The sequence below is a fragment of the Phyllostomus hastatus genome, unplaced genomic scaffold (genome assembly GCF_019186645.2).
Source record: "Phyllostomus hastatus isolate PE091 unplaced genomic scaffold, TTU_PhHast_1.1 phas_contig_58, whole genome shotgun sequence".
NCBI classification, from domain to species: Eukaryota; Metazoa; Chordata; class Mammalia; order Chiroptera; family Phyllostomidae; genus Phyllostomus; species Phyllostomus hastatus.
This window is the reverse complement of record NW_025333916.1, coordinates 8,607,085-8,619,615: the sequence shown is the minus strand read 5'-3', so window position 1 is coordinate 8,619,615 and position 12,531 is coordinate 8,607,085. Positions and strand designations below refer to the sequence as shown.

Genomic DNA, 12,531 nt, shown 5'->3' with positions numbered 1-12,531 from the left:
CTGCCTTTGGTCCACATCCCAACCCCCTTCAGAAGCAGCTGTTAGGTACCCCATAGTTCTGGCTTTCTCCTCTCTTTTCTATATCCCTTCCCATTAAGTCAAACATGGAAGTCCTCCTCTGCATCTTCTGATAGATTAGGAAACCTGGAATGGGTAAGAGCTTTCCTTCACCTCCTTCTTAAATTCCTTGGATTATGGTCTCTTTTTGTCCCACTTTCCTTGTTTTAGCCAGCAAGTGCTCCTCCTTCAAAATCTCCAGGAAAGAAACAGGCATGAATCTTGTCATTCAGAAAGCCTCCCAAATATCAAGGGCCACAAGTCTAGTTTTCCCCCAGACTCCTTCATGGGGCTCTCTGCCCTTGGAAGGCAGGCTTTGGATTGGCCTTAAGGTCCCTGACTGTGCAAGCATTCAGTGTGGACTGTGAATCTTTTCTCCTTGCCAGCACTCACATTAGTTTTCCATTGAAACTCTGCCTTCACTTGGCATCTGGTGGGTTTAGAGGAAATATTTTCCTGCCCATGCAGGGCTGAGATGTTAGTTGGGAGTAGCAGAAGTGATTCCCCGACCTTTAAAGATGTCCTCAGGAAAGGCTTTTGGCCTAAATGATTGGAGAGGTCTTTAAATGCATGGAATTTTTATGCCTTTTTGTCATCATTTTTTTAGTCAGAATAATCAAACCAAGACAGCAGAGAAATCTCATTCAACATCTACTATTATAGCCTAAAACGAAAATAAATAATATCCTTCATTCTAATTTGATACTATAATCTACAATGAAAAGAAAAAAAATACAACTTTACCCACAGGATATGGCAAATCAAATATTTTTAGTGTCTAAGATTTTAAGTTAGGGAAGTTTAAAGCATCATTACTTTTTCAAGGTCATTAGAAGTACTTTTAATGAATAATGTCGTTCTGTCTGACTTCCTATTCCAGTATGGCAAGTGTAAGTGGCTATTGGAGTGTTGGAGAGGAGATAGGTCTATTGTTAAATCACTGTTCAGTCAAGAATATAGCTCAGTAACAATGTTTAACTTTTTATTAGAAAGGCTTTGAAGGTACTAAGCAGGATTGGCATTGATTTAAAAAAAATAAACAGACTTCTTTTTAACACCTTTGAAAAACATTAAAAAAATTAGATGTTAAAATGTACTTGTTAATTTTATGTCTCATCATCCTCTTAACAGAGGATTAAATAAAGAAGTATTTTAGGTTCTGGTTTAAATATGAAAGTGGTTTTAAACATTCCCAATGGCTAACGAATATAATGATTATTATTCCCACAGTGAATTCTAATCTGAATTTTTTGTGAGTGACATTTCTGCTATCCATATCCTTCTTGTTAAGAATTCAATAATGGACTAGGTTAATTAGAGACAGGTAATCTTACCTTGTATTAATCATCCTTCTGTCAGAATAAATTAACCTTTTTAGCTCCTATTTTCTGGAATTTCCAACCTCAGTAGACTGTGTTCTCAAGGAATGAGATAGTCTCATAAAATTTTAAGCTCATTTGAATTTGGAAATGCCCATTATTGATAATTATTAAATTTAATAATCACAGAAATTTACTCTGGGATCACTGAAGATAAGCTTAATTCAGGCACCTCACAGGTTTGTTTGTTCTTAGCCATGTGATCTGGGGAAATTCAGTTATCATCTGAGTCTTCATTTCCTGATTTATAGAATAGAAATAACTATGTGCATCTCAAATTGTGGAAATCAAATGGGACAACACCTACAGTGGATTCTGAAATTCACTGCTGACATGTTCTGGATTTTTAGTATTGTGAGTATTTTGAAATATGATCAAGTTGGGAGACTACTTTTTCCACTGTTGGTGTTAACTATTCCCTAATATCACGGATTCCTTTCCCCAGGCTTCCCTATATCCATGGCAAGGACAAAAAATAATGGCAAAATGTCATGTGAGATAGTATCCTGATCAGTTGGAGGTTCCCGTAATTGTTTTTGTGCACGTGTGGCCAGGGAGCAGATATGTCAGTCTATCAAAGGATAGAGCTCATCAGGCCAGCCACAGTGGAGATTTATGATATCCTGGAAAAACAAACTGAAAAACTACTATGCATTGAAATAAATCTATTAACAATGTAAATATAAGTTCATCTACTTTTGAAAGGCAAAATATTGTGGCAAATTTCATCAGAGGTAATTTGAGAAATATTCAAACATTTGGCTTTAATTAGAAAGGTAGGAAAATATATGAGAAGTATATTCAATTTGGGTGGTGTTTGTTTGCCCCTCTCATGAGTGTGAGCCAAAAATCCTCAGTTTTGACTAGTTCTGCAGTGATTCTCTAAATTTTGGCAGAGCCTTTGGCCTATTTAGAGATAGATTTAGCTTAATTCAGTGTTAGGTAAGAGAGATGGGAGGGGGCCCATGAGTATCAGTACCCACCAAAATAAAGAGTGGGAAGGAGACCGTCACTGGCTGGGTAATGCTGGGTTGTGTAGAAAGAGGAACACCACTAGTGAGGGAGTAAATGAGTACTTCAGGAGGTGGAGGAAATCCCACTTATCAGAGTTTCTCTTAGGCAAAGAATGTAGGTATTTGGAAACATACTTCAGTAAAGTGCTTAAGTGAAGTTGTCAGATGTCCCCTCAACTTCCCTCCATTAGGTAGAGTTGCCCTCCATTTAAGACCCTTGTTTTGGTGGTTTCCCTAAGGAGCTGGTAAGTAGGTTTGGAGGTAGAATTTAGGAGAGGGCCAAGGTCTGGGGTATTCATGAGGAGAATGGAATAAGAGTTCCTGGGGTGTGCTAGGAAGGGTAAGGAGCCAGTTTGGCAGACCCTTTAGAGAGGGAGGAGAAGGAATAGCCACTTGGTTAAGGAGTGATTTTAAAGCATAAAAATAGCAGGGAGGTGGAGAGGGTCGGGGGGGTGGGCTGGGATGGGAGTAAAAGGCAGAATACTGTACTTGAACAACAATTAAAATTTAAAAAAATCAAAATAAAAATATTAAATGAAGGATTTTTAAAATTAAGGTTTTGAATAGATGATAGGGATAATATTTCAACAGAAGCATAAAAGCATGGACCATAAAGTTGCCTTAACATCCTGTTATTGTTTTCTTATGTACCCTTTTAGATTTCTTCATGCTCATGTAAGTAGTATGAGTATTGATTTTTATTTTGTTCCTCTGTGTTGTTCAGACCAAATTTAACATATTACATACATTGTTCTGTACCTTGTTTTTCATTGTATTTTGAAGATCTTTTCTGTCACTACATTGAGAGCTTTCTATTGAATAATTCTTTTTCATTGCCCCACTGTGTTCCATTTTATTGATGTACCCTAATTAATTCAACCTATTGTGGACATTGGGTTATTTTTGATTATTTGCATTTACAGCATTATAATGAGTAAATTTATACAAAGCTTGTTTTGCTTTAGTGCGTGCATATTCATAGAATAAATTCTCAGTAGTGGTATTGTTGGGCATGATACATACAGTTGTAAGATTAATAGACATTTCCTATCTGAGGAGTTGTACCCATTTATACTCCCAACACAGAGGGAGAAAGGAAGAGAGGCGAAAGAGGGAGAGAGAATTAGAAAAGAGGAAGGGGGAGAGAGAGAAAGGGAGAGAAGCTCACACACATGTACCAGTGCACCCACACCCATGCCCACACCTACCACAATTCATTGCTTACCTTATTTATTTTTCTCTTCTGGTTCATCTGTTGTTTGCAGAGACTATTTTTCATCTGCATGTTCCTCAACTGTTATGCCCTGTTTGAGTTGCTCCTGGTGGGATGAGACGGTGTGGTGCTTTTGGAGCCGTATCTGTTTTATCAAGTCCTGCCTCTTTCACTTTTTAGCTGTGAGACTTTGGGCATACGGTTTAGCCTTTCTGTGCTCCAGTTTTCTCACTGGTATAATGTAGATAGATACGATAACTACTTCACATGGTTGTTGTGAAGAATAAGTGAATTAATATAATTAATATTTCTAAGGCATTTAAATATAATTATATAATTAACATTTCTAAGGCATTTAAGTACCTTAAATGGCAAGTTTCTACTTCATTGTCCTGCCTGGGACATGAATCATCCATTTGTCCTGTACTTCCACAGCTATTAGTCACTTAGTAGCCGTCTTGGTTATCAGATACAACTGTCACAATATTGCAGTGCTTGTGTTAAGAGTATCGCTTATTTTACTTAATGGCCAAAAAGCACAGGAGTTATGATGCCAGCATCATAACTGGCAATTCTCATATGCCAAAGAGAAGTGCTTCCTCTAAGTGAGGTTGCTAAGATCTGTGAAAGAATGAATCTTCTACCCATGATATTTTGAAGAAGAAAAAATAAATTTGTGCTAGTTTTGCTATCTCACCTTGAACTACAGAATTGACAGCTACAGTGTGTGATAAGTGCATAGATAGGATGGGAAAGGTATTACCTTTGTGGTGGAAGACATGAACAGAAAGCATGTTCTGATTGACAGCAGTGCATTGTGCCAGAAAACACTGAGTCTGTACAATGACTTCAGCAAGTGGTCTGCTGAAACAAGTGACACCCAGACATTCACTGCACATAAGGGATGGTTACACAGATTCAGGAATAGGTTCAGACTGAACAATATAAAAATGACTGGAGGGGCTGCGTCGACCATTGAAGAAGCTGCTGCCACATTACCAGCAGAGGTGAAGCTGATAGTGTTCTGTGCTATCTGAGGTTTCAGGCATCCACTGGGGGTTTTGGAACATATCCTCCATGGTTAGGGGGCACTACTGTAATGCTCTTTCTACAGACCTACACAGGTTCAAGTAACTAATCATTCAGTGCTTAAGACATGTTGTTTTCATGTGACTGTGGAGAATGGGTCACATGAATGTAAAAACATAACTGAGATTAGTGTTACATAAACACAATTAGTTTGCAGCACACTCTGGGGCCAAGTCTACTCTATGAAGGCTTAAGTGATAGCCTTCCACCATGGAGGATGTTGAAATACTTCTTTTTCTCATTGCTGAGTTGTATCTTTGTTTATATAGCATTTTTCAAGATCTATGGAACATTTTGATGTGTTAGACATTTAGGAACTTTGTTATACAAATCATTAAAAAAAAGAGAAAACTTGGGGTGGGTGTATAGGCTTATTTTTATGGTCTCTTTTTGGTCTTTTTTATACAATGCCTCCTCTTTTTCTGTCTGCTTCCTAATCTAGGTCCTTATATCTTTCTGGGTTAAGGCAGGTCATTTTGGAAGTTCTGTCTTCTAGGCTCCTCCCTCCACCTCCACTCCTGAATTCCAACTAGCCCTCTACCTAAAGATATACAGTAATTATTGGTTATCAACCAAATTGAAATTTCTCAGCTTTGTTTTGAATCTTCTGACTTTCTCATTCATCTTAATCTGGATTCTCCATTTCCAGGACAGTTACAAAAGCTGGCTTGTGACCAAGTTTTCACTGGCCCACAGTTAAATGGTGAAAATATGGATAATATGGTAAGAGTCCTATAAAGCTAACAATATTCAAATGTAAAAATTTGAGATTTTTTCCCCCTCCTTTTGTGATAAAAATTTTTTTTTCATAAAATGGCAGTGATATTTGATGACAGAAATTTTGAAAGCTTTTCCTTGGTGGAAAAGTATAAGCTGGCAACTTTGATGCTTGCCTTCTCCCCACCTACCTACGTCCTCCTTCTCCACACACACAGACACACAAACACAAACGTTCTCTGAAAATTTTGCAGGTCAGAGAAAGTTAATGATCTCAGTCATTTTAACATAATTCAGAATCAACAGTTTTGTTTATTCCCACTTCCATGTCTTTTCTCATAGTCATTCCTGTTGTCTTGAATGCACCGCTACTTCAGTACAATTCTACATCTCCTGTAACATCCAGATCAAATCTCCAGTCTTCTGGTTAGTTTTCCATATTTACCACTTTGTGCCTCCTTACCCATCCTCATTTGCATCTTTAAGAATATTTATCAAAATATTTGATATTGGTTTTATAAGAACTTTATTTTTCAAATATGTCTCTTCTCTCCAACCAGTTTTAATGCCTATAAAAGAAAGAACTTTTGCATTTTCTTTAATCCAAGATTTTTGCATTTACCAAATCTTAAAGATCTTAAAAATTTGGTTAAGGGCATAAAAGTTTGTATGGAATGTTTTATACAAAATAGTTCTGAATCTCCATTATATTTGGGTAGAGTGATTTAATGTTTATAAATTATAGTGACTCCTTACCATGTATTTCCAAAGCTCTCTACATTTCAGGTGTCCTAGTATTAGGTGTATCCATGTGACTAGATTTGGGTAATGAGATGTTTGTGCAAGTAAAGTGTTACTTCCAGGTGGAAGCTTTTGAGAAAGTGTAGGTTTACTACCTCTTTTTCCTTGTGCCTCAGAGACAAATGTTTCAGTTGGTAATTAATGCCTGGCTTGGGTCCTATAGTGAGTATGATGTGAAGAGAGTCCCCGGTGTCCTGTAATAGACTTGTCGTGTGAGTAAGACATAAACCTCTGTTTCTTAAACTACTGAGGTTTTGGAGGTTGTAGGTAGTACCAGCAATAACTTAATCTGCTGACTCTGATACAAACTTAAATTAAAAAAAATAAAATAATTTTCTTCATTGATAATTTCTAATTTAATTCATTTAAAAGGTCAAATATCTCTGTTTTCACTATATTATATTCCCTGTTTTTAAAAATAAAGAATAGAATGTTGAAACTTGAATTGTTTCAATGAGATTAACAATGAAGACTCAAAAGCTCATAGTATCATCCAGCTACATGTAGAACAGATTTTAAAATATACCATGGAACACTGAAAAAGTGGCAAAAACCTTCATAAAATACATATAAAGTTAAACTCCTTTGAGAAAAAGCAGATATGCAGTCCTCAGGTATTGAATTTCCATGTCCCATTAATACATCTAAAATATTTCCATTTCCTACTAATGTTAATGATTCTGCAAAAGCTGGTTTGAATCAGTTCCTACCATGTTACTTTGGATTTAAAATAACTGAAATTTGAGAGCTGGGAGTGATTTTATTTACAATTTTTTCCTTTACTCATGGCCTAACATTTAACGAACAAATTTTTCACTGAGCTTATATCTTTCTACGGGCTAGACTGAAATATGAACAGCAAAGCAAGAGTCTGGAAGGATTACATAAAGCAGTCTTGACCTGTAGGAAATAATTTCCCATGATTCCTTAAGATGAGTGTTCATATAAGCACAAGAGTCAGTAAGCAATAGACTAACTTTCAGCTCTAAGTTAACTTTTTAAATGCATCATTCATTATTTATTTTTAATTGTATTTTTTGTTACCATTTATCCCCCATAACTGCTTCCATTTCCCCATCCCTCTGTAATCACCACAGTTGTCCCCGTCCATGAGTTCCATGAGTTCTTTCTCTCTCTCTTTTTTTTTCCTCGATCCTTCCATCCCAGAGCTGTCAGCCTGTTCTCAATCTCTGAGTCTATCTCTATTTTTCTTGTTAGTTCAGTTTGTTACTGTATTCACATTTGAATGAAATCATATGGTAATTAACTTCTGAATACTGTTTTCTTTGCCTGGCACAAAGGTTTTTGGGAGCTTAGCACCATCTGCTGGTTAAATATATAGCAACTTTTCAGATTCCCTTGAGACTTTTTTCAAGAAATACTGTGATTTACTTTACACTTTCTAATAAATACCATTAAGTAAGTAAATAAAAGTATCTCAAATGTCAATGTAAAGAACTTACACACATAAAACAAAGACTTATTTCTGTACAGTAGAGTTATGTGACAGTTGCAATTTTGAGTGAATGTTTGTACTTGTTTTATTTTGGACACCGTTACACAAATAAAACTTCCACCTATTCCTCAATATAAAAGAAGATTATTTTCCAAAAGAAGTTAGATTTGTCTATGTTCAATAATGTTTACATTTATTTTTTCACATTTCTTTAGAACTTCTAGATTGAGCTAGATATATATTTCAGTAGTCTTATTTATTACCCACGACCACCCTTCATATTAGTAAATATTGTCTCAGTTAATGCTCAAGAAATACATTTAAAAGGTTAAGTAAATAAATACTAATATTTTGGGAGAAAGCCAAGTTTATTTTATTTATTTATTTTAACTTAATTTTTATTGTTGACATTATTATAGATGGCCCTATTCCCCACCCCTCACCTTTGCCTACCTTCACCCAGCTCCCACTCCTTTCCCTCTGGCCATCAGCACTCTGTTGTCTGTGTCTGTGGATTATGCATAAATGTTCTTTGGCTAATTCCTTTGTTACTGCATTCAGTCCCGTGCTAGGGAATCTTTCCCATTGGCCAAAGTGGTGGCAGAGGGAGGTTCTTACACTGAGAGGACCAAAAGCGAGAAAGGTGAATGAATAGTGACCAAGCACATCCCCACCCCAAAAGCTAGAAAGATAATTGGGTGGGGAAAAGAGCGCATCCCTCTTTATCCGTTTAAGAACCTTGAGCTTGAGCAGGAAGATGGAGATAGTCTTTAAGAGGAGAGTCCACCATTCTCCCAGGTGGCCTGGCACCTGAATAAAACCTGTTTCATTTTGCACTATCACCTGCCTCACAAGTTTGGCTTTTAGTTACAGCAGACAGCCGAACCTCCATTCCATTCGATTATGTCCTCACCTTCTTTCATCCAGTCCCCTCCTCCCCCCTCCACTCTGACAGCTGTCAGTTTGTTCCATGTGTCCGTGCCTTTGTTTCTATTTTGTTCATTAGATTCCACATATAAGTGAGATCATATGATATTTTTCTTCCTCTAACTGGATTATTTCACTTAGCATAATAATCTCCAGGTTCATCCCTGCTCAAAAAAAGGTAAAATTTCCTTCTTTTTTACTGCTGTGTAGTATTTCATTATATAACTATATCACAGATTTTTTTTTTTATCCACTCATCTACTGATAGGTACTTGGGATGTTTCCAGATCTGAAGCCAAATTTATTTTAATAGAATGATTGAAATTGCCTATTTATTTATTTTTGTCTAAATGTGTTTATTTGAAACGAATAGGTGCACCAAGCAAGTGCTTATTTTTCCCACTTCCAATTAAAACAAGAGCACAATAGGGGAAAATATCATTTGGCAGGACAGTTCTTCTAATACATTAACGTCCTTCTACTTACTGTGGTTGGGGTAATGACTCAAAAGCAGTCATTCTTACACAAAATATTAACCTCAAAGTATTAAAGTCAAACCAAAGGAAGTGGTCTAAATTTCATGTGTGGGCAGTATGTTCTATAAATGCCAAAATGTGGGAGAAGCACAAACACAACCCACTACTTAAAACTAAATAGTTCAAAGTAGAATTTTCCATCCCCCCTTTCTCTTATAATAAAAACTAGTTCTGGGACTCAGATTTGGTTTTTGTCTTGGCCCATTTACAAAGTCTTCTCCCATATGACTTGCATCATTAAGGTTATAGATAATAGTTAATTCACTTTGAAGGGAGGTTTATCTACTCCTTCCTCCTCTTCTTGCCATCATGCTCATGTTTCTTGGGGTGGCTTCTATCTGAGGGTCTTTTAGAGCCACCGTGCTGTTTGGCTTTTTCCAAACACTTGCCCAAACCAAAAAGATCTTCCTCAAACTGAACTGGTCCTTCTCGACCTCCTTGCCTATGTTCTAAACCAGAAAATTCCATATTGGGAACAAATCTGTTGGTCTTTATTCAGGCTTCTAGATCATCACCACACATGTCCTTGTCCAGATTTTTACTGGGCTTGTATATATTCTGGGCCATATCTTTACCACTTCTCTGGGCTTGATCATAAACATTGTAAATTTCATCTTTTCCACCTGCAAAACCACTGTCCATACCCTTGCATTGGTTGAACAGCCTTTGGTCATATTGACTTCATTGGAAGTCCAATGATTAGACACACCAAGAGAAATGACCTCACTATCTCAATTTTCATTTCTCTGCAGTTTTGACATTTTATCAGGAGCTGCTCTGGAAAGATTTCAGTCATGCTGTCTCTCTTTCCACCTGCCATGCTGGATTTCATCCATCTCATGTGCCTGCCCATCCTCTTTTTCCACATAAGGTTTTGATCCCAGCTCTTCTCTCCCTGGCTTTCTGGACCATTTTTCTAAGTTTCTCTTTTTATTTTTGAGCCATCTTTATCTCTACTTGAACACACATTTCCACAGCTTCATGAGCCTTCTGATCAGCCTGTAGAGGCTTCAGCCAGTTTGGCAAAATTTTCTATGGGCGTTGTCTGCAGTCTCTTCTGTCAGCAGCCAGATGTTTGTCTAATGGAACTATGTAACCCTTCACATTTTTCCAGGTTGAAATACAAGGGGAAACTTCCAATCTTGTTGTTCGTCACAGTCGTCTTTTGACTAGGAGAATGCATGAGAGATGCAGGAGGAGAAGGTTGTTCCCGGAGATTTTTCTTATTAATCTTGAATTTTGGAGGCTCCCTAGGATCTTCCTGCATTTCCACCATCTGAATAACCCTCTGTTTTGCTCCAGAGTTGAACGTCACTTCTTGTTGAGATGGTGTATATTGGATAAACTGAGCAGGGGCCAGTTTATCAGTTGCTTGAACTGGTGCTACAAAATCTTCTGTGCTACAGATTTTTCTAACATCACCCTTGTCTTTTCTGTTATCTTTGCTCATCAGGCCTCTGCAGGTCTGGGTCATATGCATTTATGACTTCTTGGGAACCAGATCAGTGTTCTTTCTATAAATGACCCTGCCTTTTGACTGTCCTTGTCAAGCGATTGTGCCATATTTATTTATTTTTTTCAGCATATGCCTGAATGACCAGTGCATTTGACGTTTTTTTTTTTTCTTTTGTCCCATATCCAGTGGATACTGGGCCACAAGGATCTCTGGAAAATAACCTTCATCTCCTCTAATAAGCAAGGTATCAAGCCTTTCCAGTACCTGTTTAGGGGAGGTTCTCTTTGGGAGGGGACCAGTAATGTCCATCATGATCTCTGGGGTATGGCCTTTTCTTCAGCCTCAGACTGATCCTGAGATAGCACAGTAGGTGCAGGTAAAAAGCTGGTGAGCACCATCTTTTGCTGCTTTGCAACTGTTTATTTATTAAGCTATGCCAGACAAACTGAATTAACAGGTTTTTTTCAGGGTTTTTTTGTAGTGACTGATTTTTTCATTGTTAATTATAGTAGGTATATATTTGATTTAATTCTATTTTTAGGATGAAGAAAGGCACAGGGTTTTTTGTTGTTGTTGTTGTTGTTGTTGTTGTTGCTGCTTGTTCCTACTATATTTTTGTTCATTGTTCAATCCTCAGTAACCAAAGGAAGCATTAAATGTGTAGTAGGCACTCAATAGGTTTTTTTTTAAAGATTATATTTATTTATTTTTAGAGAGAAGAGAAGGGAAGGAGAAAGAGAGGGAGAGAAACATCAATGTGTGGTTTCCTCTCACACACCCTCTACTGGGGACCTGACCCACAACCCAGGCATGTGCCCTGACTGGGAGTTGAACTGGAGATCCTTTGGTTCACAGACCCATGCTCAATCCACTGAGCTACACCAGCCAGGGTCAATAGGTTTTGACAGAAAGGGAGAGAGGGGGAGAGGGAGAGAGGGAGAGAATGGAAGAGAAGTCAAGAAGGGAGAGGAAGTAGTATGCTGCTTCGCACATAAAAGATAAAAAGGCTTTGGTAACAGTACAGTAAAAGTTTCACCTATGGAATTGAAGCGTTGTGGAAATGTGATGATGAAAATTTAGTATCAATTGGAATTTGCTCTATTGCATGCACTGTTAGGCATACTGTACCTGTAATTCCATTGGTTCTAAAAACAACTAAGTGAGCTAGTTGTTGTTTTCATTTTTACAGGTGAGAAATTGTGCTCAGCATGGTTAAGTAATTTATCCAAGATCATACAGCTTATGAGTGGCACACTCAATATTTAAATATATATATGTATGACTTATAAGACACTTTTAATGGGTTGTTCACTCATTTAGCTAACATTTCTTGAGTGATGATGTGTCACTCTTCTCAGATGATCTTATTTTTTCTCATATCTTACAATATCACATAGAAGATAAATACTCTCTAAAGTTTTTCTTTAGTCAAAACATTTTTCTGAACTTGAGACTCATATACCCAAGTGTCTGTTTGATATTCCCACTTGTTGGTCTGTACACACTGCAAGTTAATGTGCACAAATCAAATTCTTGATTTTAGCTCCAAATTTGTATTTTCCTGGGTCTCTGTTTTTTTTCTTTGCAAACCACACAACAATCCATATAGTTAATACAATCAGAAAACTGGGAGTCATCCTCAACTCATTCTATTTTTTAACTCTCAAATCCTCACCTCCTGTTTTGTAAGACTTTGTAAGATTTGTCTCCTGCTTTCATCTCTGCCATCATTTCTATCTTGCATTCTATCTGCTAGTCATGCAGACATTCTGACAGTTTTGAGAACAGATCAAGCTCTTCATTACAAAAGATTTTGCACTTGCTATCATCTTCCTGGAATGCTTCCTCTATCTTTTCTCTCAGGTGTCAGTTTAAATGAAACCTCCT

The 12,531-nt window shown here is 37.1% G+C and overlaps 1 pseudogene; it reads right to left on the bottom strand.

The window, feature by feature from the left end:
• Positions 1-9,470: 9,470 nt before the first annotated feature.
• On the bottom strand, positions 9,471-11,042 carry LOC123824815 (annotated as a pseudogene).
• Positions 11,043-12,531: the final 1,489 nt, after the last annotated feature.